This window comes from Microcebus murinus, chromosome X (genome assembly GCF_040939455.1).
Source record: "Microcebus murinus isolate Inina chromosome X, M.murinus_Inina_mat1.0, whole genome shotgun sequence".
Taxonomy (NCBI): Eukaryota; Metazoa; Chordata; class Mammalia; order Primates; family Cheirogaleidae; genus Microcebus; species Microcebus murinus.
Window position 1 is genome coordinate 98018589 of NC_134136.1, and position 25002 is coordinate 98043590.

The window sequence follows — 25002 nt, forward strand, 5'->3', positions numbered from 1 at the left end:
AAATCACTTTGGATAGTATGGACTTTTTAACAATACTGATTCTACTGATCCATTAGCATGATATGCTTTTCCATTTGTTTGTATCATCTGTGATTTATTTCCTCAGTGTTTCTTAGTACCTTTTGTAGAGATCTTTCACCTCCTTGGTAAAGTATATTCCTATGTATTTTATTTTCTGTGTGGCTATTGTAAATGGCATTGAGTCTTTGATTTGACTCTCAGCTTGGCTATTATTGGTGTATAGGAATGCTACTGATTTGTGTATATTGATTTTATAACCTGAAACTTTGCTGAATTTATTTATCAATTCCAGGAATCTTTTGGTGGAGTCTTTGAGGTTTTCTAGCTATAAGATTATATCATCAGAAAAAAGCAATAATTTAAAGAAAGAAGCCATCTCCATAACATAAAAGTGCAAGGTGAAACAGCAAGTGCTTATGCAGAAGTTGCAGCAAGTTATCCAGAGGATCTAGCTAAGATAATTTATGAAGGTTGCTAGACTAAATAACAGATTTTCAATGTAAAAGAAACTGCCTTATAGTGGAAGAAGATGCTATTTAGGACTTCCATAGCTAGAGAGAAGTCAATAAGCATATGAAAAAAGATGAATTCTTTCATCAGAGTTTTGTAGTTTGCCCTATATATATCTTTTTATATATTTTGTTAGATCTATACCTAAATATTTCATTTTATGGGGTGCTATAGTAAATGATATTGTGTTTTTAAATTTCAAATTTCACTTGTCCATTGTTGGTATATAGGAAAGCAATTAATTTTTTGACATTAACTTTGTATCCTGCAATCTTGCTATAACTGTTTATTAGTTCCAGGAGTTTTTCTTTTTCTGTCAATTCTTTCAGATTTTCTATGATGCCATTCATGTCATCTGCAAACAAGCACAGTATTATTTCTTTCTTCCCAATCTATATACCCTTTATTTCCTTTTCTTGTCTTATTGCATTAGCTGGACTTATAGTATGATGTTGAAAAGATGGTCCACATCAGATTTCATCAGGGAAATGCATACTAAAACAATTAGACACCACCATACAACTATCAGGATGGCCAAAATCTAGTACAATGAGAACAGTAAATGCTGGGGAGCATGTGAAGCACAGGAACTCTTGTTTATTGCTGGTGGGAATGCAAAATTGAACAGTCACTTTGAAAGAGAGTTTGGTGTTCTTTTACAAAACTAAACATAATCTTACACAATCTAGCAGTCAACTCCTTGATATTTGCCCAAAGGTGTTAAAAATTTATATCTACCTAAAAACCTACAGATGGTTATAGTAGCTTTATTCATAATTGCCCAAACTTGGAGGCAACTATGATGTCTTTTAGTAGGTGAAATAAACTGTAATACATCCAGACAATGGAATATTATTCAATTCCAAAAATAAATGAGTTATCAAGCCACAAAAAGACATGAATGAAATGTAAATTAATATTACTAAGTGAAAGAAGCCAATATAAAAAGTTATACATTATATTATTCTAACTACATAACTTTATAGAAAAGTCAAAGCTATGGAAACAATAAAAATATCAGTGGTTTTCATGTGTTAGGGGAGAGGGAGGGATGAATAGGTGGAGCATAGAAAAATTGTAGGGAAGTGAAAACACTCTGCATGATACTATAATAGTAGATATATATCATTATACTTTTGTCCAAACCCATAGAATGTACTACACCAATGTAAACTACAGACTCTAGTGACAATGATGCGTCATTCATTATAGGTTGATCAGCTAGAACAAATGTACCACTCTGTTGAGGGATGTCCATAAGTGGGAAGACTATATGCATGTGTGGAGTAGAGAGTTTATGGGATATCTCTGCACATTTCTTTCAATTTTGTTGTGAACCTAAAACTACTCTGAAAAATCGTCAGATTTTTCAGAACAACTCCCATTTATTGAATTCTTCCTTTGAGTACATGAAGCCATCATTTAATTCTCATTCAACATTTAATTCTCACAACCACCCTATCAGAAAAATACTACTATCTCAATTTTATAGAAGAGAAAATAGAAGATTAAAGAGGTTATACACTTTCTCTGAAGTACACAGCTAGCAACCCATAAAGACAGGGTTCTAACTCATGACTCAGGGTTGACAGGGTTTTTTTGGTAAAGGACCAGATAGTAGACATTTTTGGCTTTGTGGGTTAAATGATCTCTGTCACAACTGTACAACCACTCAATTCTACTGTTCTAGCAAGAAAGTGGCCAGAGACAATATGTAAATTAATGAGCAGGGCTGTGTTTCATAAACCTTTATTTACAAAAATAAGCAGTGGGCCAGATTTGGCCTGCAACCCATAGGTTTCTGACCCCTATTCTTACTCAAGATCTATCTAAGCTTCTTGACTCAGATTTTATGGAAAAATGTGTATCTATACATCCTCATGCAACATCTATCACAGAACCATGTATCCATAGGCACTCAGTAAATATTTTTTGATTGAATAACCAATAAATAAATTAATTCAACTAATACTTATGAGCATCCACTATTTCCTAGACACTACTATAAGCACTTGATATGTATCACAGAACAAAACAAATCGAAATCCTTGCCTATGAGGGGCTTATAATCTGCAAATCTCCAAATCAGACAGTAAGACTTATACCTTTATATTGCTGCCATAAAAAATTACCACAAACATAGTGGCTTAAAACAAACAAATTTATTATCTTACCGTTCTGCAGGCCAGAAGTCCAACATGAATCTCACCGGCTAAAATGAAGGCATTTGCGAGCTGTGTTCCTTTTTGGAGGATCTAGTGGAAGATTCATTTTGTTACTCATTATGGTTCTTGGCAGAACTCAGTCCCTAAACATAGCTCCCTGCATCTCAGAACCAGCAATGGGGTATTGAATCATTCTCTTGCTTCCCTCCTTCTTTCTGACTACAGCCAGGAACGGATCTCCAATTTTAAAAACTCATTGATTAGATTGGGACCCCCTAGATAATCCAGTATAATTTCCTTATCTCAAGTGTCCTAACCTTAGTCACATCTGCAAAGTCCCCTTTGCCATGTACAATAGCATATTCACAAGTTCCAGAGATTATGACATGGGAATCTTTTGGTGGATATTAGTCATAGAATTTTATATTAAATATGATTAATTTGATCTTTTCCAATGGACTATACTTCTAGTGATTCAATGTATGATATGAATATTTATATTTAACATGTGTGATAATCCATTTGTATCAGATAGAACAAATTACACTTTTCCCAGCCTTGATCAAACCTACACACTCAGACTTGCTGATTCTTGAGCCAGTCCTTAACACATTAACTACCATGTGAGTTGTATTTAACTCACACTAGTTTTGAGCCCAGAACCTCACGAAGCATATGTAACTCACACATCTCTTTACCTTGGGAGCCACATGAACTATTTTTTAAGTTACATGTAACTCACACACAGAAAACAATAAAAAATAACACATTTTTCATTAAATTAGAAAGGATCATTTTGTTTTTGAAGTTTTTATTCCATTTTCATAATAAAATACCATGGCACCACGGAAAAATATTTTTTCTAGTGTGGCAGTCAATGTGTTAAATAATGTCAGCAGTGTTTCAAAAACTTTTACCTAAAATTAAAAACATTAAAAACAAGTCATTCTATCATAAGCCTGACATATCTGGGAGAAATTCTCCATTTCAAACACTAGGTCCTGCCTGAAAAATAGTATTCCTACATGTCGTTGGGCTGAAGCATTGTCCTTGACCTTGTTCTATTAGCCCAGGCCACTTAACTGGGTCTCTGCCTTGGTTTTATGATTTGCATCTCAGTTCACTTACATTGACTAGAGTGTTAGTTGCAAAGATGCCACCTTCTCTAGCCCTTAACAATCCTTCCTACTGTGCTTATATTTCAGGCAGTGGTCAGGTCTTCCTCCAACCAGGTTGGACAACATCAACCATAACCCAGGGCTTTCAGTTCTAGGAGAGCCACTCTCTGATATGCACAACCTTTTATTGATGATAGACACTACCTAAACTGTCTCAAGTTCCTCTAAGTCACAACATTGAGGCTTGGTCTGCTTATCATTCTATTAATGGCTTCTCACCCCTTGGCCCATCCTTAAAGCTAGCCTAGTCTGCAAAATCCAACCCTATGTGTATTCTTTCTCTTCCTTAATGGCTCCATCATCCACTCATGCTCAAACTAAAAACCTAGACATAATTTTCAATTGCACTCAGTCTTTGTCTCCTACTTTCAATGACTATATTGTGCTGGTCACCCTGAAACAAAGAATACAGAAAGAGGACTAGGCTTGGTAGGTGAGATAACAGTTTCCGTTTTAGAGAAAAAGCCCATTTTGCACACTCAGAGTTTCAGAAACCCTTGCCAATGAAGCACCCCCAGACCAGGGGAGAAAGTTCTTTATAGTCTCTAGAATGAAGAGAGACATCCATGGAGGTTTGAAAATTCTGGTTCGAGTAGAAAGAATATTAATCTTGGAGTTTTAAAGACCTGGTTTCTTTTCCAGGCTCTGCCGCCTACTTTGACAATTTTTTCAACTAGGAAATGCAAATAACACCTACCTCATAGGGTTGTTGTGAAAATTAAATGAGATAATGAGTATGAAAGCACTTTGTAAACTGTACATGTCAGCTGTTATCATTATGATTATCCCTTTAATGCCCCCTCATCTCTTCTGCAGCAAATATTATAACTATTCAGGGTGCAGGATGAATATTAAAATGTTAATCATTCAGATTCATTCAGGAGACCATTTACTTTTGTTTTATCATATTAGCAGAGGTTATTTTATTCTAATCCTGTCTATAAAGTTACATTTTGGACAGAGTTCAGTCTAATCAAACCTGCCAATATTAGGCTTGGCTGTACTTAAAGATTCATTCAACCACTTTCTCTGAAAGCACAAGCCAACATTTGTGCATATTTGTATCATAAATCAGACACTAACAAGATGCCAAAAGCAGTCAACTCTTTTATGAATCAGTCTCTGATTCCCAAGACTGAATTAGCCATCATGTATTACCAACAGTATCATAGCATTTATAATATGGCATTGTAATGGTCTCTTTGACCTTCTCCCACAAGAGATTATGAGCATCTCTAGGGTGGAGATTTAGCATTTGTATCCTCATTCATGGTATACAGCAGATAACCAATAAGTGTTTACTAAAACAAAGGAGAGATTATAAGGAGGACCAGGCTATACAGGAAATTACCCCTTACAGAGCTACATTGCCCTAGCATATTTTACATATGCAGGGATATCAAATAAAGGAGAAACAAAGAAAAAAATATTCATTCCAAAAATCTCCAGTTAAATTTTCTATGGAATCTTTAAAAGGTGTTATCAGTTATTTATAAATACAATGTAAATTAGATTAATTATTCTAAACACTTTACATTAGAGATATGTGAAAGGAGAAGCAATTTATTTAAACCTTTCAGCTCTTAAATGAGATGTACTATGCCTCCTGGAGAAGGGGAGAGCTTACGCTTTATTTAGAGAAGAAATCTAGCATTATATATAGAATATAGATGTGTTAGGCCAGGTGCAGTGGCTCATGTCTGTAATCCTAGCACTCTGGGAGGCCGAGGCTGGAGGAACACTTGAGGTCAGGAGTTCGAGACCAGCCTAAGCAAGAGTGAGACCTCATCTCTACTAAAAACTAGGAAAAACAATTAGCCGAGCAACTTTACATGGGTGTGGTGGCACACACCAGCTACTTGGGAGGCTGGAGGATCGCTTGAGCCCAGGGGTTTGAGGTTGCTGTGAGCTAGGCTAACACCATGACACTCTAGCCTGGACAACAAAGTGAGACTCTGTCTCAAAAAAAAAAAAATGAGATGTGTTGATGTGAGGGAAGATCAGAGAGGGAGGAAATTTTCTCATTTATAAAGTTGTTCCTATAAGAATTTTAATTATACATTTTCAAATAATAACATCACCTATCAAGATACTATATCTTCCCTGATATTTAAGTTAAAAATTAGCCCATGTAACCACTGGATTAAATGAAAAACAATTTTGTGCCATGGGGATGCATTTTTGAAGGCACTGCTACCATTGGAAAATGTGATCCTCCTGAGTTAGGTGAGAGGTCAGGGTTTCAATAAAAACCAGACTGTGCTTTGGTCATCTCAAATGTTGACATGCACCCCTGAGGGTCTTGTTGAAATACAGATTCTGATTCACTGGGCCTGGGAAGGGTCTTGATAGTCTGCATTTCTAATAATTTTTCAGATGTTGCCCAAGCTGATGATCTGCAAAGCACACATTGAATAACAAGGTTCTAGTAGACATTGTGATAAGAAAATTCACCATCAGTGAAAATTTTTAAGGTAAACTGCCATTGATTTTCCCCTATGCCAGTGGTTATGGAGATTTTTCATAACCTTTTTTTTTACTTAAGAGAATAGCTGGTTTAATAAACAGCCTTAAAATAGTGAAACTTTTAGTTAGTCCAAATTTAATCACTGTGAAAATTGTAGCTGATGTAATGATTAAGAAATGATGTCCTTAGCAGATGAGGTAAATTATCTTTAAGCTACATTTTTTCTTTAAAAATTCCTTTATCTATGACTCAATTCACTTGTGGCTTCTGAGATATGTTATTGAAGGCATAGTACGTGAGCAATATAGACCAAAGAGTTTAATAGTCTCCCTTGCTACTCAGTCTCCCCTGCAAAATCAAAGCTGAAATGCCCATCATACATGGGAATAAAAGGGATTCTCATCTCATGTGAGCATTTTCCAGTAATGAGATAGCACTTGGGATAATTTTTACTGACCAGGAGAGCCAATCGAGACAGTCCTTAATCAGGAATAACAAATTGAAGCACCTTAAAAGTAAAAGAAGTTGTGCTTTCCAATGCTTGCCATATTAGATTTTAGCTGTGCCCTAAAGTTATAAAACTGCTTCCTCCTCAATCCATTCTCCATGCTACCAACATTACTTATTTTAGCTGAGGATTCAAGAGTATGATTTTTAAACTACATGATATAAGAACTACAGTCTTAAGACAGCATAAATTCTTCCATGGCAGTATTTAAAATCTAGAGGCCCTTACACTTAATTTGAAAGATTCTTTTCTCTGATTTCTCTACTCTTTCTAATCCTCTTTGTTCTCAATTTCCTCCTTGCCTTAATCAGTTGATATATTGTATGAAGTTATGGATAAAGTAAATTCTTATGGGGAAAATTATATTTTCAATGCATTTACAATAGCTTACTATTTAATTTTGCAGTGAATTCTATGTAAAGAAATAAATCCTTCTTTGTTCATAATCATCCCCCAAATACCTGCTAACATGTTTTTCAAGTTCTAGCTCATTATTTTAAAGCAGAATATATCTATATTTTCAATTTATATATAACTGTAAATATTTCTGTTTTGTCTAATTCAACAAAGGGAAACTGATATCGATGGGATGGAGAAGTACCTGGGAATAGCGAGAACAGGAGGTGGCTACCATAGCAAAGCTAAAAGTACAAGGGGAGAGATCCATTACCTAGAACCCAGGAAGATTTGTGATTCTGGGAAAGGGACACCCTGTGCCCTTTTAATACAGGAATACAGCCACTTCCCTCCCACTGGCCAAACTCAATCCTAATTGATGATGTCCATAGAATCAGACTCCTAAAGCACAGAGCAGGGTATAGAAGTACGGATATGGAACTTGTGGGGCCAAAAAAAGAGCACCAGGCACAGTAGCAGGTATAGGCAGCATACAGGAAATAGGCAAATTGAGGTAACATTCACTTACTGAATACTGAGATCACCAATCCTCTCCCCACAGTCAGCTCCAGAATATCAGTAGCCAGGTTTTGACACTCCAAGCAGGAGATTGGATGGTTCACCTCTGGAGGATGAAAAAGAAATGAAAAACTGGATTAAATTTTGTAAGATAACATTTTTTAAAAATTCCCTAAATGCCAAGCAAAAAGACAAAGAAATGAAAAATGAGAGGAAAAGGTAAGAAAAGTAGAGGATTTTGCCAAGAGTTCCATCAATCAACATGAATAACTGTATTATAATGGAGTACCAGAAAGTGAAGAGAGAAAATGGAGAAGAAATTATGAAAAACTAAAATTCAGCAAAACTTTTCAGATGGATTTCTAGATTGAAAGAACTTGCCAACTGTACAGCACAACAGATTAAATCAGGCTCTCGCCAAAGGAACATTACCATGAAATTTAAGAACACTGGGACAAAGTGAAGATACAGTGAGCTTCCAGAGAAGGGAGAAAACCAAGTCATATACAAAGAATCAGAGGTGAGACTATTTCCAACTTTTCAACAGCAATACAAGAAGCTACAAGGCAATGGAGCAACACCACTGAACTTTTGAAGAAACATGATATCCAACCTATAATTCTATACTCAGCGAAACTATCAATTAAATAAAGGCTGTTTTTAAGAACTCAAAATTTTTTCTTTGCATCTCTTTCTCATTTAGCTACATTATGGTATGTGTCATACCATAACAGAGGGTGTAAACCAGAATAGAAGAGGAAATAGAATGCAAGAAACATGGAACTCAGAGACATAGGTATGAAAATTTTAAATTAAATTAAATATAAAAATGAATCTCAAATTTTTTAATAATATAAGGAGAGTGTTCTGGTCATTTCTGAGTTGTGATAGCTCACAGATTACACCATGTAATCTTTCTTTTTTTCATGATTATTTTTTAATATGTTTACAAGTAAAGGAAAATGCTTGCTATTCTAATTGTTTCGTAAAACATGATTGACTCAAATGTTAGCATTAAAGTTAATGATTCCTATTTTACTTACTTAAACATGAAGAAAGAACCTAGATGCATCTTTGAGAATTTCTATAATTTCTAACATACTGATTAATCCTTATACCATGTTTAGGTTGAAATTTCTCTTAAAAATTGGCATTGCCCCTAATGAAATATATTGAAAGTTTGAAATAATGGAAACTCCTTGCTATATAATGATAGATGAAAATTATAAATCTTATTTTCTAAGAATGACTTTCTTTGTCAAGGCTTTGATGAACAGTTTCTAATAATGACATTTTCCCAGGACAATTTGAAATTATACTTTAGAACTCTTAATTAACTTCTGTTGCTTCAACATGCCAACACTACAGCATATCAACAATGTGACTTTTCTTCTCCACTTTATACAATGCCTCTTAAAATCTATGATAAGAAAAATTTCTCTTACTCATTTCATCATTCTCCTAAGTATTAATAGGAAAAAAGAAGGGGATATGGCTTTATATTGTGTTTAGGGAGTGTATGTAAACTAAGAAGTATGCTAAGAAAATATAAAGATTTACCTAAAATGTGTTTGCATAATAATTTTAAAAGAATCTATATCCATGACTACTTAGGTTATGCAAAAATTAATAGGAGAACCAAAGAGAAAAAACACCATTATCAATTCCAAATTAAAAGATAAAAAAATAATGTCAGGCTCTTTGATTCATGTTATATGTATTAGTTTATATAATCCTAAAAGCAAGCCTATAACATAAACTCTATTATTATAAAAAACTATTTTACACATAATGAAACTGAGACATGGCAAAGTAAAGAAATTTACCCTGATATAAAATTGTAGCTCTAGAAACTAAGTCCAAACATTTTTTGAGCAGAATTATTTTAGTCCCTATTCTAAAACATTTCATATTTAACTTTTAGCTAATGATGGTATTCCAACAGATTCTATTTATGTACTGGAAATAAAAGAACAGTTGATCTTTCCCCTCATTCATTTTCAACTTCAATGCTATTATGCATTTTCTTCAATATTTGTGATCCAGTCCCAACTAGATTTCTTTAAAAAGGAAAATAAAAAAAGCCACTAAATCTGAAAAATGCTACCAATCATGAAATCTTACCAAAATAGTAATTTCTGGTTTCCTCTAAATATCCTTCCTTTGTTTGACCCATCATTTGGAATTCTGGATGTTTTGACTTATTTAGGACATAAAGTCTATCACCTGTCCATCTCACCCATACAATACTCACACCACTCTTCTTACCAAGCTTTATTCTTCTCCATAGTAATTATCATCATCTGACATTATATTATGTACTATAGACATTTGCTTATCTTTTGTTTCAAATATAAATTCCTTGAGGACAGGGACTTTGTCTTGTTTTGCATTATAACCCTTGTAGCTAGAACTGTGTCTAGCACATAGTATGCACTCAATTAATGCTAGTTGAATGAATAACTAGATGAATTAATACATTTTTTTCACTTGTAAAGAGCTATTATTATAGATACTGAGGAGATAGAGACTCTAAACATCATAGCATGATATTACATATACAGCATTATATATGACATATAGTTAAATTCCTAATGATCTATAATTTGATGTCTAGTCAAAAGTCCTTATGGTTCAAAAAAGTCCAAGTGGATTTTAAAAGTATTATTACTTTGAGTATATTTGTAATTTTGTCTCACTCTGATATAATCATGTCCCTAAGAAATATATTTCTACTCAAACTTGCTCTATAGCAGAAGTTGTTCTTTATAAAACTCATTAACAAGATTATCGAAATGAGAGAATGATTGTTCAATGAGCATTTTTGTTTCTAATTCATTTTAGTTCTTTTAAAAACAAGAAGTAGCATGCAGATTGAGAACTCTTCAAAAGACTTTGTTCCTTCCTATATATAATTTACAACCTTTTCATTATAGTCCCAACATTTTTATCACTTATGTGCTATGCTCCAAGCATTTTGGTGAGAAGTACTTCATGAATAAAATGCATCAGTGCATGTAAAATTTGTAAGAAGGCTACCTCAGGCATACTTCAAATAGAGCACATTTTTGACACTTCACACTTACAATAATTCATACTCCAAAGGCCTTTTCTCATCTTGTATATTAGCAAGTTGGAAAACCTCCATAGACAGGATGGGTAAATGACCCCAGCCTGTGTACCATGTTGCTAAAAAGAGTGGGCTAGAGCTGCTCCCTCCCTCTACATGACAATTTCAAAAGTCCAAATCAACTAATGGCTCCTCGAATAAAAACTTTTTACCCTTTAGTAATGTTCTGACACTGTCTAAGAGTTTTTACGGTCTACAAATGCGAACATATATCCCACAGTTATGTTATACTAGTATCCAAGAAAGGAGAATTACCTAAGTTATGCCTAGTTTATTTTATTTTATTTTATTTTCATTTATTCATTTTTTTAATTATGCCTAGTTTTTAATCATCTGTTAAGGGATAATAATTCAGGTTTGCAAAATAAGTTATCAGTGCACAAAATGTGTTTTTTAATGTAAAAACACATAGCATTATCATCTAACTCAAATTGAACATTAATTGGAACACAATGAATATTTGGAGTATTCTTTAAATATTTCCCCCATCGCTAATATTTTTCCTGAAATTATGTGTTTTATGTTATGTTAATTTACAACCTCCAAGACAACACAAATACTATACCACATATTGAAGTATAGCTGCTCTTGCCAAAGACATTGATAGCCTCCTCGTCACAGAAACCATCTTCAATTATTCTCCATCTGAATTCCTTTGAACACTCACTTCTAGCACTTGCAGCTGCTGAGTCATTTCTTTCCCTCGTTAAAAAAAATGTATTGTGCACTTACTTTATGCCAAGCAGTGGCAATACAATAATTAATAATAATTTTTAAAAATAGTCTTTAAGGTCAACAGAATTTACAATCTAGTGGCAAAACAGAGTAGTTACCAGAGAATTATAGCGCAGAGTGTTAATGTAACAAAACAGTAAGAAAACAGTTGGAGCTCCAATCCCAGACTTTAGGGGTTTGGAAAGGCCCCCACAGGAGATAGCATTCCAATTGAGTCTGGAAGAATTAGTTAAGTTATCAAGGGAAGGGATCTGGGGAAAAGGAGCTGGGGAAAAGGAGGAAAAGAGAGGATTAGTATATATATAATCCCAGAAATAAAAAGAATAGATATTTGGGGAACTTCTAGTAGGTTAGGATAACTAGAGCTTAGAGTATCAGGGGCAAAGCAGTGAGAAAAGATAGAAGTCTGTGTATATTTATCAGGCAAAGGAGCTTGGAATTCATTTGGAGAGGAATGGAGACTCTTGAACCACTTTCAGCAGAGGGCCATGTGATCAATGTGACTGCCTTATAGAGAACTAATTAAAGAAGTCAAAATCAGAGGTAGAGGAAAAAGTGTGGAGGTCTTTGCAGGCATGAGATGATGGTGGCTTCAACTAGAGTGGTGGCAGTAGAGCACAAAGAGAAGTAGATGGCTGGATTTCACAGCTATTCAGGGTGCAGAAGCAAGAAGTTTTAGTGGTGTTTAGTGATCTGCTGGACATGAGTGGTAACAGAGAGGAAAGAGTAAAGGATGACCTTTGGCTTTGTTCATAGAAACCTCCATGTTCAAGCTGACTTGCCCAGAAGGCAGTTGGACATATAGGTCTGTAGTTCAGGAGAAAGAACTGATTCGGAAGGTAGGACTACTATGTTTTTTATTCTACCTCTCTGGTCATTGCTTTTCTGAACCTATTTGACACAAATATATAGATCATATTCACCATGATTCCATCCTCATACATAGTCTCTTTCACTCCACATACTCTGTCCCAGTGACAGAGTGTATGCACTCAGTTTTAACTACCAACAATGTCTTTGGGTTCCTCACAAAAGCATTGTATTTGGGAGATGACCCTGGAAAATACCAACAGAGGAATAGAAAAGTGAGATAGGGGAAGGAAAGTAGCCAATAAAGGGTGAATTTCCAAGAAAGTTACCACTGGGGTTAACTGGAGATAAAACCCACTGGGTAACATTGGGAAACTATGCAGAAGACCTGCCTCAGAGCTACCTAACTTTAGGAGTGAGAGAGCTTAGGGAACTTAGGTATTAATACACCAATTTCCATTAGTCATTGGTCAAAGGCTGCTGGTCTGGCTGGCTCTTCTAGCCTGCTGGGTACATGGGTAGAGCAAGCTCTGGACACTAGGAAAAATCCTTATTCATAGAAATTGGAAGTCTATACTACACAGATAAAGCACAAAGACACATGGGCAGGACACCTACAGAATCTGCTACAACATATGTGCATGACTCCCAAATCTATAGCTTCAGCACAAGGACAACAATGAAAAGTCAAGTTCCATGGTGAAGCTATAAAGAATCATTTAAAATGAGTTGTTGTTGATTAAAGGGACCAAGAAAAGAGAAGTGAGAGCCAAGATATGGAATCAAACAAATATAACACAACCAGAGAGGTGAAAGTAAAGATTAAACATTCAGAGAACAGTAGATAGCAGGGTTTTGCAACTAAAAGTGAGTTCTGAGGACCGGTAGCATCAATATCACTTGAGAGAATATTAGAAATACAGGCCAGGCCCAGTGGCTCACGCCTGTAATCCTAGCACTCTGGGAGGCCGAGGCGGGCGGATTGCTTGAGGTTAGGAGTTCGAAACCAGCCTGAGCAAGAGCAAGACCCCATCTCTACTATAAATAGAAAGAAATTAATTGGCCAACTAATATATATAGAAAAAATTAGCCAGGCATGGTGGTGCATGCTTGTAGTCCCAGCTACTCGGGAGGCTGAGGCAGGAGGATTGCTTGAGTCCAGGAGATTGAGGTTGCTGTGAGCTAGGCTGATGCCACGGCACTCACTCTAGCCTGGGCAACAAAGTGAGACTCTGTCTCAAAAAAATAAAAATAAAAATAAAAAAATAAAAATAAAGAAATACAGACCTATTTAATTACAATCCACAGAAGAAGATTCCCAGTTATTATGTATGTGCATTGAAGTTTGAATAATGCTTTTCTCTCTTCCTTAGAGCTTGTGTCATCACAATGAAGACTTTTAAATACACTCCTAGTTTATATTTGGGTGGGTGCCAATCGATTGCTTGCATTCCCTAATCCCTTTAAATGGCCCCTAGATCTATTAAATTCTTTAAGCCAAAGACCTAGATACCTCTCTATTATCCCCTGGACCCCCATTAACTGCCTCTATAATTCTCTGCCAGTGCCACAGCACAGGTCTGTATCCTGTCCAAAAGACTATTGCAATCACTTTTTCATTGGTATCATAGATTTCTGGGTCTTTCTGCCACAATTTATTCTCTAAAATGACACAGAACAATTCTTAAGGTACAAATTACCATACTGTTCCCTCTCTTAAATAATACAGTGTTTACCCAACAATTTTGGGACAAATTCCTAAGTACTTAGTCTAGCATCATGAGCTTACCAATGATCTGGTACCACTTATCTTCTTGCAAATATATGGCCTAATATAATTATTGTAATCTGAGCATTGAATTTAGACACAAAGGACATGAGGGTTACATAATCTTTAAAAGTTTGGTGCTTTTAAAATTTCCTTTGCTTCCCTGGACTTAATAGTAGGTATTCCATAAAAGGCCTCTCCCTCCAAGTATGATGCTTTGTTAGTTATTTCCAAGTTCTTGTCCATAACCTACTTTATGCATGGTACTCTTCTGTTGAAAACCTAAAGTCTTATATTAAAAGACTATCCTTAAATTTATGGATATTGTTTTGTTTCTTACAGATGTTCTTTACCTGGAACACAGATAACCATTGCTCTTTTTCTGAACACTGAGGTCATAAATTAGTCCTGTCTCTTACCCAACCCCACCTAGGAACTTTATCCTAGACAGAAGCCATGAGAATCCTTACCAAATATCTTAGTTTGTTTGTGCTACCATAAAAATATTTGAGACTGGGCCATTTATCAAGAATAGAAATTTATTTCTCACAGTTCTGAAAGCTGGGAAGTCTAAGATGAGGGTGCCAGCACCTGAGGAGGGTCTTCTTGCTGCATTCTCACATGTCAAAAGGTAGAAGGGCAAGACAGGAGTGAACTCCATGTCTTCACATAGCAGAAGGGCAGAAGGGGGAGAACCAACTCCCCATTCATGCAAGTTCCCTTTACAGTGGCATTAATCCATACAGGAGGGCAGAGCCCTCATGACCTAAATACCTCCCAATAGGCCTCATCTCCCAACACTATTGCATTGGAGATTATGTTTCCAACACATAAATTTGGGGGGCCACATTCAAGCCATAGCACCAAATATGAGTGCAAATCAGGCGACTATCATTTCATAATTGATTTTTTAAACAGATGAAGGTATTTCTGGTACTCAATTTTAGATGACTTTATTGCCTGGGCCGTGATACAAGGAGAAGCAAACATCATAAACAATGTCTTTAAGAGGATTTTTCAACAATAAAGATATGTTGGTGTATTTTCTTTTTTAATAGCTTTATTGAGGTATAATTGATGTACAAAAATATGCATGTTTTAATGTATACAATTTGATGGGTTTGGACATATGCATACCTCTATGATACCATCCCTACAATAAAGGTAATAAACATATCCATCACTTCCTAAAGTTTACTTATGCCCCTTTGTGGTTTTGTGAGTGTGTGTGGTAAAATCATTTAACCCAATATATACCCTCTTAACAAATTTTTAAGTGCACAATACCATATTGTTAACTACGCACAGGCAACAAAATCAAAAATAGGTAAGTATGACTATAGCAAACTAAAATGCAAGGCAAAGGAAATAGTTAACACAGTGAAAAGGCCAATATGAAAAGAGAGCAAAGGTTTGCAAGCCATTTATCTGATAAAAAGTTAATATCTAAAATATATAATAAACTCTTATGATTTAATAGCAAAAACTAAAATAACCCAATTAAAAATGGACAAGGAACTTGAAGTGACATTTCTCTGAAGAAAACATATGAATGGCCACCAGGTGTATGAAAAGGTACCAAACATCACTAATCATTGGGAAAATGCAAACCAAAACTACAATGAGATATCCTCTCACACCTGGTAGGATAGCTATTATCCGAAAAACAAAAGATAAGTGTTGGCCAGAATGTGGAGAAATAGAAATTCTTCTTCACTGTTGGTGGAGATGTAAAATGGTACAGTTACTATGGAAAACAGTATGGACATACCTCAAAAAATAAAAAGAACAATATATGATCCAGCAATCTAACTTCTTGGCATATATCCAAAAGAACTGAAATCAGGCTCTTGAAGCAATATCTGCACTCCCATGTATACTGAAGTATTATTCACAATAGCCAAGATATGGAAATAACCTAAATGTTTGTCAGATGAATGGATAAAGAAAATGTAGTATATACATACAATGAAATATTATTCAGCCTTAAAAAAGAAGGAAATCCTACCACAACAAGGATAAACCTGGAGGACATCATGCCAAATGAAATAAGCCAGGTCCAGATATGCAGATACTGCATGATTCCCCTTAAATGGGTTATCAAAAATAGTCAAACTTACAGTAGCAGAGAATAGAATGGTGGTTGCCAGTGGCTTTGTGGAAGAGGAAAGAGGGAGCTGCTGCCCACTGGGTATACATTATAATTACACAAGATGAATAAGTTCTAGAGATCTGATGTATGATATGTTTGTATTTTTATTTTAAAAACCATAGATAAAGGTTAAAGATACAATACCTTTACAACCTCTAACAAAACCATTGCACATGGAATCAGAAGGCTCGGTTTGCATTCCAGATTGCAATTTGTTGCCAGCAGGAACTAAAGCAAGTTAGTCTATTAATGTCAGTTTCCTCAAATATAAAATGTGGATAAAAAACACTCAGTCTAAATGTTGGTATGAGAATTGAATTAGCGAACAGATGTGAAAGCATCTAGAACAGTGCCCACCATACAATAAGCACAAAATAAATATTAGTGTCCTTTTTGTATCCCTCAAACATCAAATATTCATCAGCTAGGATATTTTTCAGAGGTAGAAGTTAATTCCCATGATAAATTCACCATTTAGCAAAACAAACAAAGACAAAAAGCACAGAACTCTGCAATTTCTGGAACTAGCAATATGGCTAATGTGAAATTGCTCTTGCAATAACACCTAGCAATGCTCAACAAAAAATGAAACATTTAAAACTGCACAGTCAGTTTACAAGAAAAAAGTAATTTTATATGCCAGTAGCATGGATTTGAAAGTCAAAGTACTATAAGCAAACTAGAAACCTCACAGATTCTCAAAGCAGAATTCTCACTAGCTAATATGGCAGTCACCCCAGGGGCGGATATTGAAAATAAAAGTAGATAGTGTTTTATTATTTTTGTTTTATGCTCTTAGTCAAGTTTATTGAGACATACACAATAAAATTCATCTGTTCTGGTGTACCATCCAATGCATTTGGGTAAATGTACACAGCATCTTGCCAACATCACATTCTAGACATAGACCATTTCCAACTCCCCAGAAAGTACCTATGTACCCCTACCCAATCAATTCCTCTTTCCATCCCCAGACCAGACAACCACTGATCTTCTTTATTTATCTGCTACCTAGCTTTGCCTTTTATAAACTACATATTATATAAATGGAGTCCTATAGTATGCCTGGCTTCTTTTGCTTAGCATGTGTTTTAGATTCATTAATCAAGAATGCATCAGTAGTCCATTTTTCGTATTACTGATTAATATTCCATTGCAAGAATACACAATACTTTGTTTATCCATTCACCATTAATGGACATTTGGGTTGTTCCAAGTTTTTATTTATTATGCATAAAGATGCTGTGAACATTCATAAAGTCCTTGTAAAGATAAATGTTTTCATTTCTCTTGGAAAAAAATACCAAAGAATGGGATTGCTGAGTTGTCTGATAAATGTGCATTTACCTTTTTAAGAAACTTCTAGATTGTTTTCTAAAGTAGTTGTATCATTTCATTTTATACCAGAAATGGGTGAGACTTCCAGTTATTCCACATCCTTATCAACATTAGATATTGTCATCCCTTTGAATTTTACCCATTTTAGTATGTGTGATTTTAATTTGCATTTCCCTGATGAGTGATGATATTGAGCATCTTTTCATAGGCCATTTGTATACCTCCTTTTGTGAAATGTCTGCTCAAATATTTAGCTATTTTTTACATTGGGCTCTTTAGCTTCTATTATTGATTTGGAATATTTCCTCATATATTTTTGATAGGCAAGTTTGGTTTTAATCCATAAAAAAGATAACAAATGAAGGCTTGGATGGGTATAAGGCAAAAATTTGGTTTTGAGACATTCTTTACAAAGCCAAAACCTTTGAGAAGGGCTGCATATTTCCAGGAAAAAAAAAAAAAAACCCTCTCCTCTATCCCAGGAAAATGGCAAGAAAAATTGCCTCAGCCTTTTGTCTTTTGTCCCCAAATTGAAAAAACAGTGTTATGAGAAAGTAACATTTCAAAATGGTGTCACACATGAATTTTGAATCCAAATATGCCCTACGTAGTGATGCTGGATTTTCCAAGTTGAGATAATAACATAAAAATTAGTCCTGAGCTGGTAATCTCCCAGGGGTGACTAACAGAAGCAACCAGAAAACCACTCTTCATATGTTTCAATAGCTCAAGCATATTAAAATCCTATTATAAAGATCCTTACTGAAGATGTTGAGATAATATTTTTTTTAAAAAATGAGGAAATGTTCTCTCCCAAAAAGCTTCATAAGATACAAAAAAGTAAGAATAGACCATAAAATCTTTGAGTTAACAGAAAAATATTTTAAAGTATTAAAAGATATATTAGACACTATAAAGAAAGTCTATGAAAAAAGAAAAGGCATATTTGAAAATAAACTGAATATGGCTTTTATAATGTGAACTATAGGTTTGAGGTCTGTGAGCTGCCTGATTGAGATGGGAGGTTAGATGGTCTTTAAAATCCCATTTAATGCTGTCAATCTTTTTTTTTTAGTTTCACCATTTTCTGCAGGTAAATCTTTTTTAGTTTCTTTGTTTTATTTTTAATTCTTATGGGTATATAATAGTTATATATATATTTGTGGGATACATGTGATGTTTTAATATAGAAATATGATGTATAATAATCAAATCAGGGTGATTGAGAGTTGGAATGTTCCTAACACAAAAAAATGATAAATGCTTTAGGAATGTTGTCATTCTTGGATCCTACACTCTGTGTGGCCACCATTTTCAGATTTTTGCCAATCATGCCAAGTGAATGGAGTTCTGTATATGTTTTGCTCTTATTTATTGTCCCAGAGGGTTACAAACATGAGGCAATAGACCTTTGGCCAGCAACTCTAGCTAATTTGAGCTTTTAAAAATATCTAATCACTTACATACAAGAAAGTGTGAATAAGAAACAAGATGAAAAAGTACAAGTCTCCTTTGAGCCATTTAGAGTGATAACTATCTTCTATTTAATAATACTGCCTTTGAGGTGATGCTTGAATTCTTCCACAGTAGCCTAGAAAATAGTCATTTAGCTTCTCCTAGACCAGCTCAGCGATGGGAATTTCACCACCTCCAACAGCTTTCAATTCCATTTTAGAGCTATTTTTTTAAATTTCACTATATTATGGGTGTACAAATGTTTAGATTGCATATATTGCCTTTGTCCCACTCAAGTCAGAGCTTCAAGTGTGTCTATTTTAGAGCTATTTTAATTGAATATGGTCCTTATACTGAGCCCAAATCAGCTTACTTATTATTTCTCCAAACATTTTCCAGTTCTGCTCATTGAAGTTATTTGGAACAACCTTAATTTCTCTTCAAAATAGCATATGGAAAACAGCTATGCCGATTCAACATCCAAACCAAATGTTCCCAGTTCCTTTTAGTAGTTACCAGGTGACATGGCTTTGAGTCCTTTGACCACTCTGATCACTCTTCTTTAGCCATGATCCAGTTTATTATTGTTTTTCTTAAAAGTGAGAACGAGTGCAAAACACAATTTTCCATTTGTAGTCAACCAATGGAAAAATAGGGTGGACTATTTCAAGATATATATAAAGCAAAAATGTTATGATATAAATCCAAGGAAGTTTTAAAAAATAAAACACAGTCATGATGGAAGAATTCAATATACCTCCTTAAGAAATCAATAGATCAAATAAGGTAAAAAAAAAAAAAAGAAAAGATAAAAATAACAGTGACCCTAAATAGTATAATAATGAGATTAGCTTAAAGTATCAATGTCAAAAACTCCATACTCTACAAACAGGAATAGTCATTCTTTTTTTCCCTTCAAAACATATGGAATATTTACCAAAAATAATGATTAAATAGGACCTTAATAAATCTGTTGTAGAATTTCTATAGAACTGGACATTAATAACAAAGAATAAGGAATTCCAGCTACTTGGAAGTGTTAAACTTCAGTTTGGAGTAATTGCAACTAAAACAGAACCTAAACTGCATGGGCAAACTGTTCACAAATTAGTGACACTAGTAAGCTCATACATGAAATACATGGAATATAGGCAAATCTTGCTTAAATGACTATTTATAGCCTTAAAGTCTTTTATTTCTGTATAAAAATGTATAAAAGAAATTAACTAAGTAGTCAACTCAAGAATTTAGAAAAATCACATCAAAATAAACTAAAAGTAAGAGAAAGGAATTAATTATTTTTTAAATAAAATTAGAAAGCAAAATAAAATAACAAGGGCTAGAATTGATAAATAAAACTGAGAGCTGATACCATCAAATAGACCAAGAAAATTGCCAAGCTCTGAGAAATCTAAAGAGGAAAGAAAGAGAAACTACAAATATGCAACATGAGAAGTCAAAAATGAGATAAAACTACAAACATGGAGATTTTAAATGTTATATGAATACTATATTTATTTTAATAAATTTAAAAATCTTAATGAAAGATGATTTTTCGAGGGAAAATATAAGTTGGCAAAAGTGATCAAGCAAAGGTAAAAATTTTAAATAAAACAATACTCATGCAAGAAAAAAGTTTGAGATCCACATTTTTTATGAGAGAATGTGGAGATTATCAATCAAATATGAAAGAAAAAATAATGTCTATATAATTCAAGCTAATCCAAAACACAAATGAGTCTTCCAATTTATTTCATGAAGCTAGCAGAACTATGATGCCAAATCCTAAAAAGGATAGTAGAATAAACTAAGTCCAAATCACATACAAGCACAGAAGCAAAAATCTTACATAAACTAAAAGCAAGGTCAATCCATCAGAGGATATTAAAGTAATTCACCATGACCAAAAATGGTTTATTTCAGAAATGCAAAACTGGTTTAACTTTTGGATGTCTATTTATGTATGATCAGCCTGATAGAAGTTGACAGGGCATCTGATAAAATTCAAAAAGCATTTACAATTTGGCTTGGGCGAGGCAAAAGCATTTCATGTAACCAAAATGTTGGTATCCCCATAATATCCTGAATTTAAAAAATAAATTAAATAAATAAATTAAATCTCCTTATAAATTAGAAGTTGGGGGGGTACTTCCTTAACATTAAAAGCATATTTTAAAAAAAAACAACCACCCACATCATCATGCTTAACGGTGAAATATTAGAGGCATTACTGTCATCATTCAAAACACATTTAGACTAAACTAGACGGTAAGCATTTATGAGAGTAGGAGCCAATTCTCACCAGCTTCTCCTCACTCTATTTTGCTAGCTTGTCTTCATCTTCCCAACTTCTAAAGGTTGTCTTTGAATACATCTTTCTGGTCTTTACACACACACACTGGGTGACCTCATCCAGTCCCATGGCTTAAAGATCCTTTTGCTAATGACTCATAATCTTCTCAACCTTTTCATTTTGCTACTTAACATTGGTAACACAGAACTATTGGCTTTTGCTCTTAAAATCTGCCACTCCCCAAATCTCCCCCTTCTCAGTACGTGGTGCCACTGTCCAATCAGTTTTATTCAGGCCAGAGATCTAAACACCTTCCATATTTTTACCCTAGCTTGCCAATTACTAGCTGTAACTAGCCATGAATCAGCAAGTCTCACTGGCATTAATGCCCAAATGCATGGTGAGTCTGACCGTCTTTCACATTAGCACTGCTTACCACCTGGCCCAAGCCGCCAATTCCTCTCACTTGGATATTATAAAAATTTCAAATTAGTCTCCCTGTTTCCACTCTCAATCCTCTGTTGTCCATTCTAACCAGCAGCCAAAGTATTCTTAAAGCCCAAAGTATATATCTTTCCCTTGCTTAAATTGTTCAGTGGTTTCCCTTTGTAGTTAAAAGAGCACCTGCACTCTACCTTTTTTATTTCAAAGTTTACCTTTTTCACATCCACCAATCATACTCAAGCCACACTCTTCTTACTGTCCCTTGAATGTGTTATGTTTATTCTATCTCAGGATACTTGTGTTTACTGCCCTTCGTCTAGCAGTGCTCTTCCACCAAATTTTCAAGATTTTCAAAAGCACTTCACAAGGCTTTTCCTTTTATAAATTTCATCTAAAAAGTCACCTCCTCTGAAAGGTCCCTTCCAATTTTAAAGTAGCACCCCAGGTCCATAGTCCCTATTACATTTCTCAATTATAATATATTTTCTCTGTAACCTTATTACTCATTATTATGTAAAACTATATTTATTTGTTTACATATTTGTTGATGATCTCCCTCTGCTAGAATGTAAGTTCCTTTTAAGGTAATGTATGCATGAATGCAAAGATTTTGTGCATTTTATTCAGTGAAGTTTCCCCATGGTCTTGTGCATTTATTCTTTGAAGTGACCTTTAAAGCTATTTTATCAATATAAAAAATAATGTTGAAATTTTTATTGGGACTGCATTAATCTTATAGACTGGAATATAGTAAGCATTTAATAAATCTTTTGAATAGTGAATGAGGAAATTTATGAAGAATACAGAGTTAACAATTCTCATTTTTTTCAACATTGTCTCAGAAGTTCTAGAAAATGCCATACAATAAATGAAAGCACCAAGAGATTTAAACATTGCAAAGAGACAAAACCGTAATTAGTTCCAAATGATATGATTATCTTTTTAGACATTATAAAAGAGTCATCTAAAAACAATTAAAACTAATAAGAGATTCAATAGGATGGCAAGTTACAAGTTATTAAAAAACTAACATATTTCCAATATACTAGAAATAACCAGTTAGAAAATATTGTGGAAATAGCATTGAATTCTATTTAACAATAAAATATATACAATACTTAGAAAGAGACTCAACAAAAATATATAGAATGTATATGAAGTGAATTATAATATCTTATTTAGGAATATAAATGGATACTGAATAAATAGAAAGTTATAACGTGTTCCTTTATAGGAATATTCATACTTTCAAAATTATAATTTTTCTCAAATCAGTCTGTAAGATTAATGACAATAAAAATTCCAACAGAATATTTGTATATTGTTGAAATGACTCTACAGATCATCTTAGAAAATACATATACACTAAAAGCCAAGAATCTCTTGACAGGGAAGAATAATAAAGATGGACTTGTTACATAGACTATTACAACATAAAGCTACATTAATTAAAAATTCAGCCATTTCTAGATTACGTGGGTCATTGAAACAGAAAAGAAAGCTCCAAAAACATCAAAATATATAATAATTAATATATGAAAGGTGGCATATCAAATCAAGAAGAATGAATCATATAATAAATTATGTTAGGAAAACTTACTAATGACCTTTTTAAAACAAGCCAATCCCTTGCTTATCTTACATCTTACACCAAATTATATTACAAAATACTAAAAATAAAAATGTAAATATAAATGGCATATCAAAGTAACTAATAAATAAAGGTTTCTTTCCTGAGTCCAGTTATATTTATGTTAGAACTTTTCACCATATCCCATATGCTTCTTACATTTTTATCTTCATATTCCATTTTTTTTCTCTCTGTGGTTCATTTGGCACACTTTCTCCTGGGCCATTCTACAGTTCAACAATACTTTCTTGTATTTTTATTTGTAATACTCCTTTTTGTTTTTAATCTGCAATCATTTAGGTAAGAAATTGTTCGAACTAAGACAATAAAAGTCTAGCAAAAAGAACAAGGAGTTGGGGCGGGGAGGAGACAAGAGAACATTAGAGAATCAAACTGACAATAACCTAGGCAGGGAATAGGAAATTGTTACCTGCCACCAAGAGGTACAATGCATTTTGCTGTCCTTAGTGACAGTCTATATTTTACCATCTTACAACACAAATATCATAAGAGACTTTATCAAAGGCTAGGCTGAAATCCAGATGTACTACATTCAGAGCATTTCATTGATCCAATAGTCTAGATTTTATGTGACTGCTTTGTTCATTTTAAGGAGTAAATGCTTAGAAATACTTATTAAATATGGAATTTTACACTAGTCTCTATGTAATAAAGAAGCTTTCTAGAAAGAAAAGAATATCAGCAATTAGTTTTCCACTAAGCCAGTACTATTGAAAACTATGCCATTTTAATTCTCTGCTCGCTTAGGAAACAGACAAAGTGAGGGATATTTAAAAGTTCAATGATTAAAGGGCAATCAGTTTATATTCCCTTCTTTAAATCCATAGAACTCAAATTTTCAAGTCATTAGCATTAAGATATTCTGCAGATAAAAGAATAAGAAATTGGTATCAGCAGACTCAAAAAAGGAGAATGTGGATCTTCTATAAATCCAGGGACACATGTCAATGTTTTTGAGCACAGAGGAAAATGCCTGAAGGCAGACCAGGTAGAAGTAAATTATTTTTGAGAGATAGACTTCAATATAAGTTGCAAGGAGGTGACCATTTACTGCCAAAGGGTCAGATCAAAGGAATGCGAAATGTTTCCACATGTGTTTTAATGATTCAATAGCCAAGGTAAAGCTGAATCCTGTTCTTGAAAATTGCTCATGGGGATGTTACATATTTAATTTAGTCCAGCTGGAAAAGGTTACAGGATGTAGTCTTCAATTTGAATGACTATTGCATTCTTAAAATGCTGTTTTTGTGCAAGGTAAGGAACAATTTTGATTGCAAAGTTTTCAGGTAAAAAGCCTTCCTCTCTGATAACAAACTTGTCAATTGCAAGGCCTGCTGCTAGTTCCTGAGATAACATCAACCAATCAGCAAGACTTACTGAGAGCTGGGCTTAAAGAACCCCATCTGCTGAGTGAGGGGGTAGGCTTGATACCAGCCCAATATCTGAAATAGTATACAGTAAG

At 34.1% G+C, this 25002-nt stretch overlaps 1 long non-coding RNA gene across 1 annotated transcript in view; it reads right to left on the reverse strand.

Annotated features, from left to right (window-relative positions):
- Positions 1 to 2601: 2601 nt before the first annotated feature.
- The window catches only part of LOC105882311 (uncharacterized), a 196975-nt gene continuing 174574 nt past the window's right edge, over positions 2602 to 25002 (reverse strand). The window contains exons 2-3 of the long non-coding RNA XR_012915918.1: positions 7775 to 7870; positions 2602 to 2786 (exon numbers count right to left, since the gene is read on the reverse strand). This is a non-coding gene — a long non-coding RNA (uncharacterized LOC105882311). The remainder of the gene's footprint in view (positions 2787 to 7774; positions 7871 to 25002) is intronic.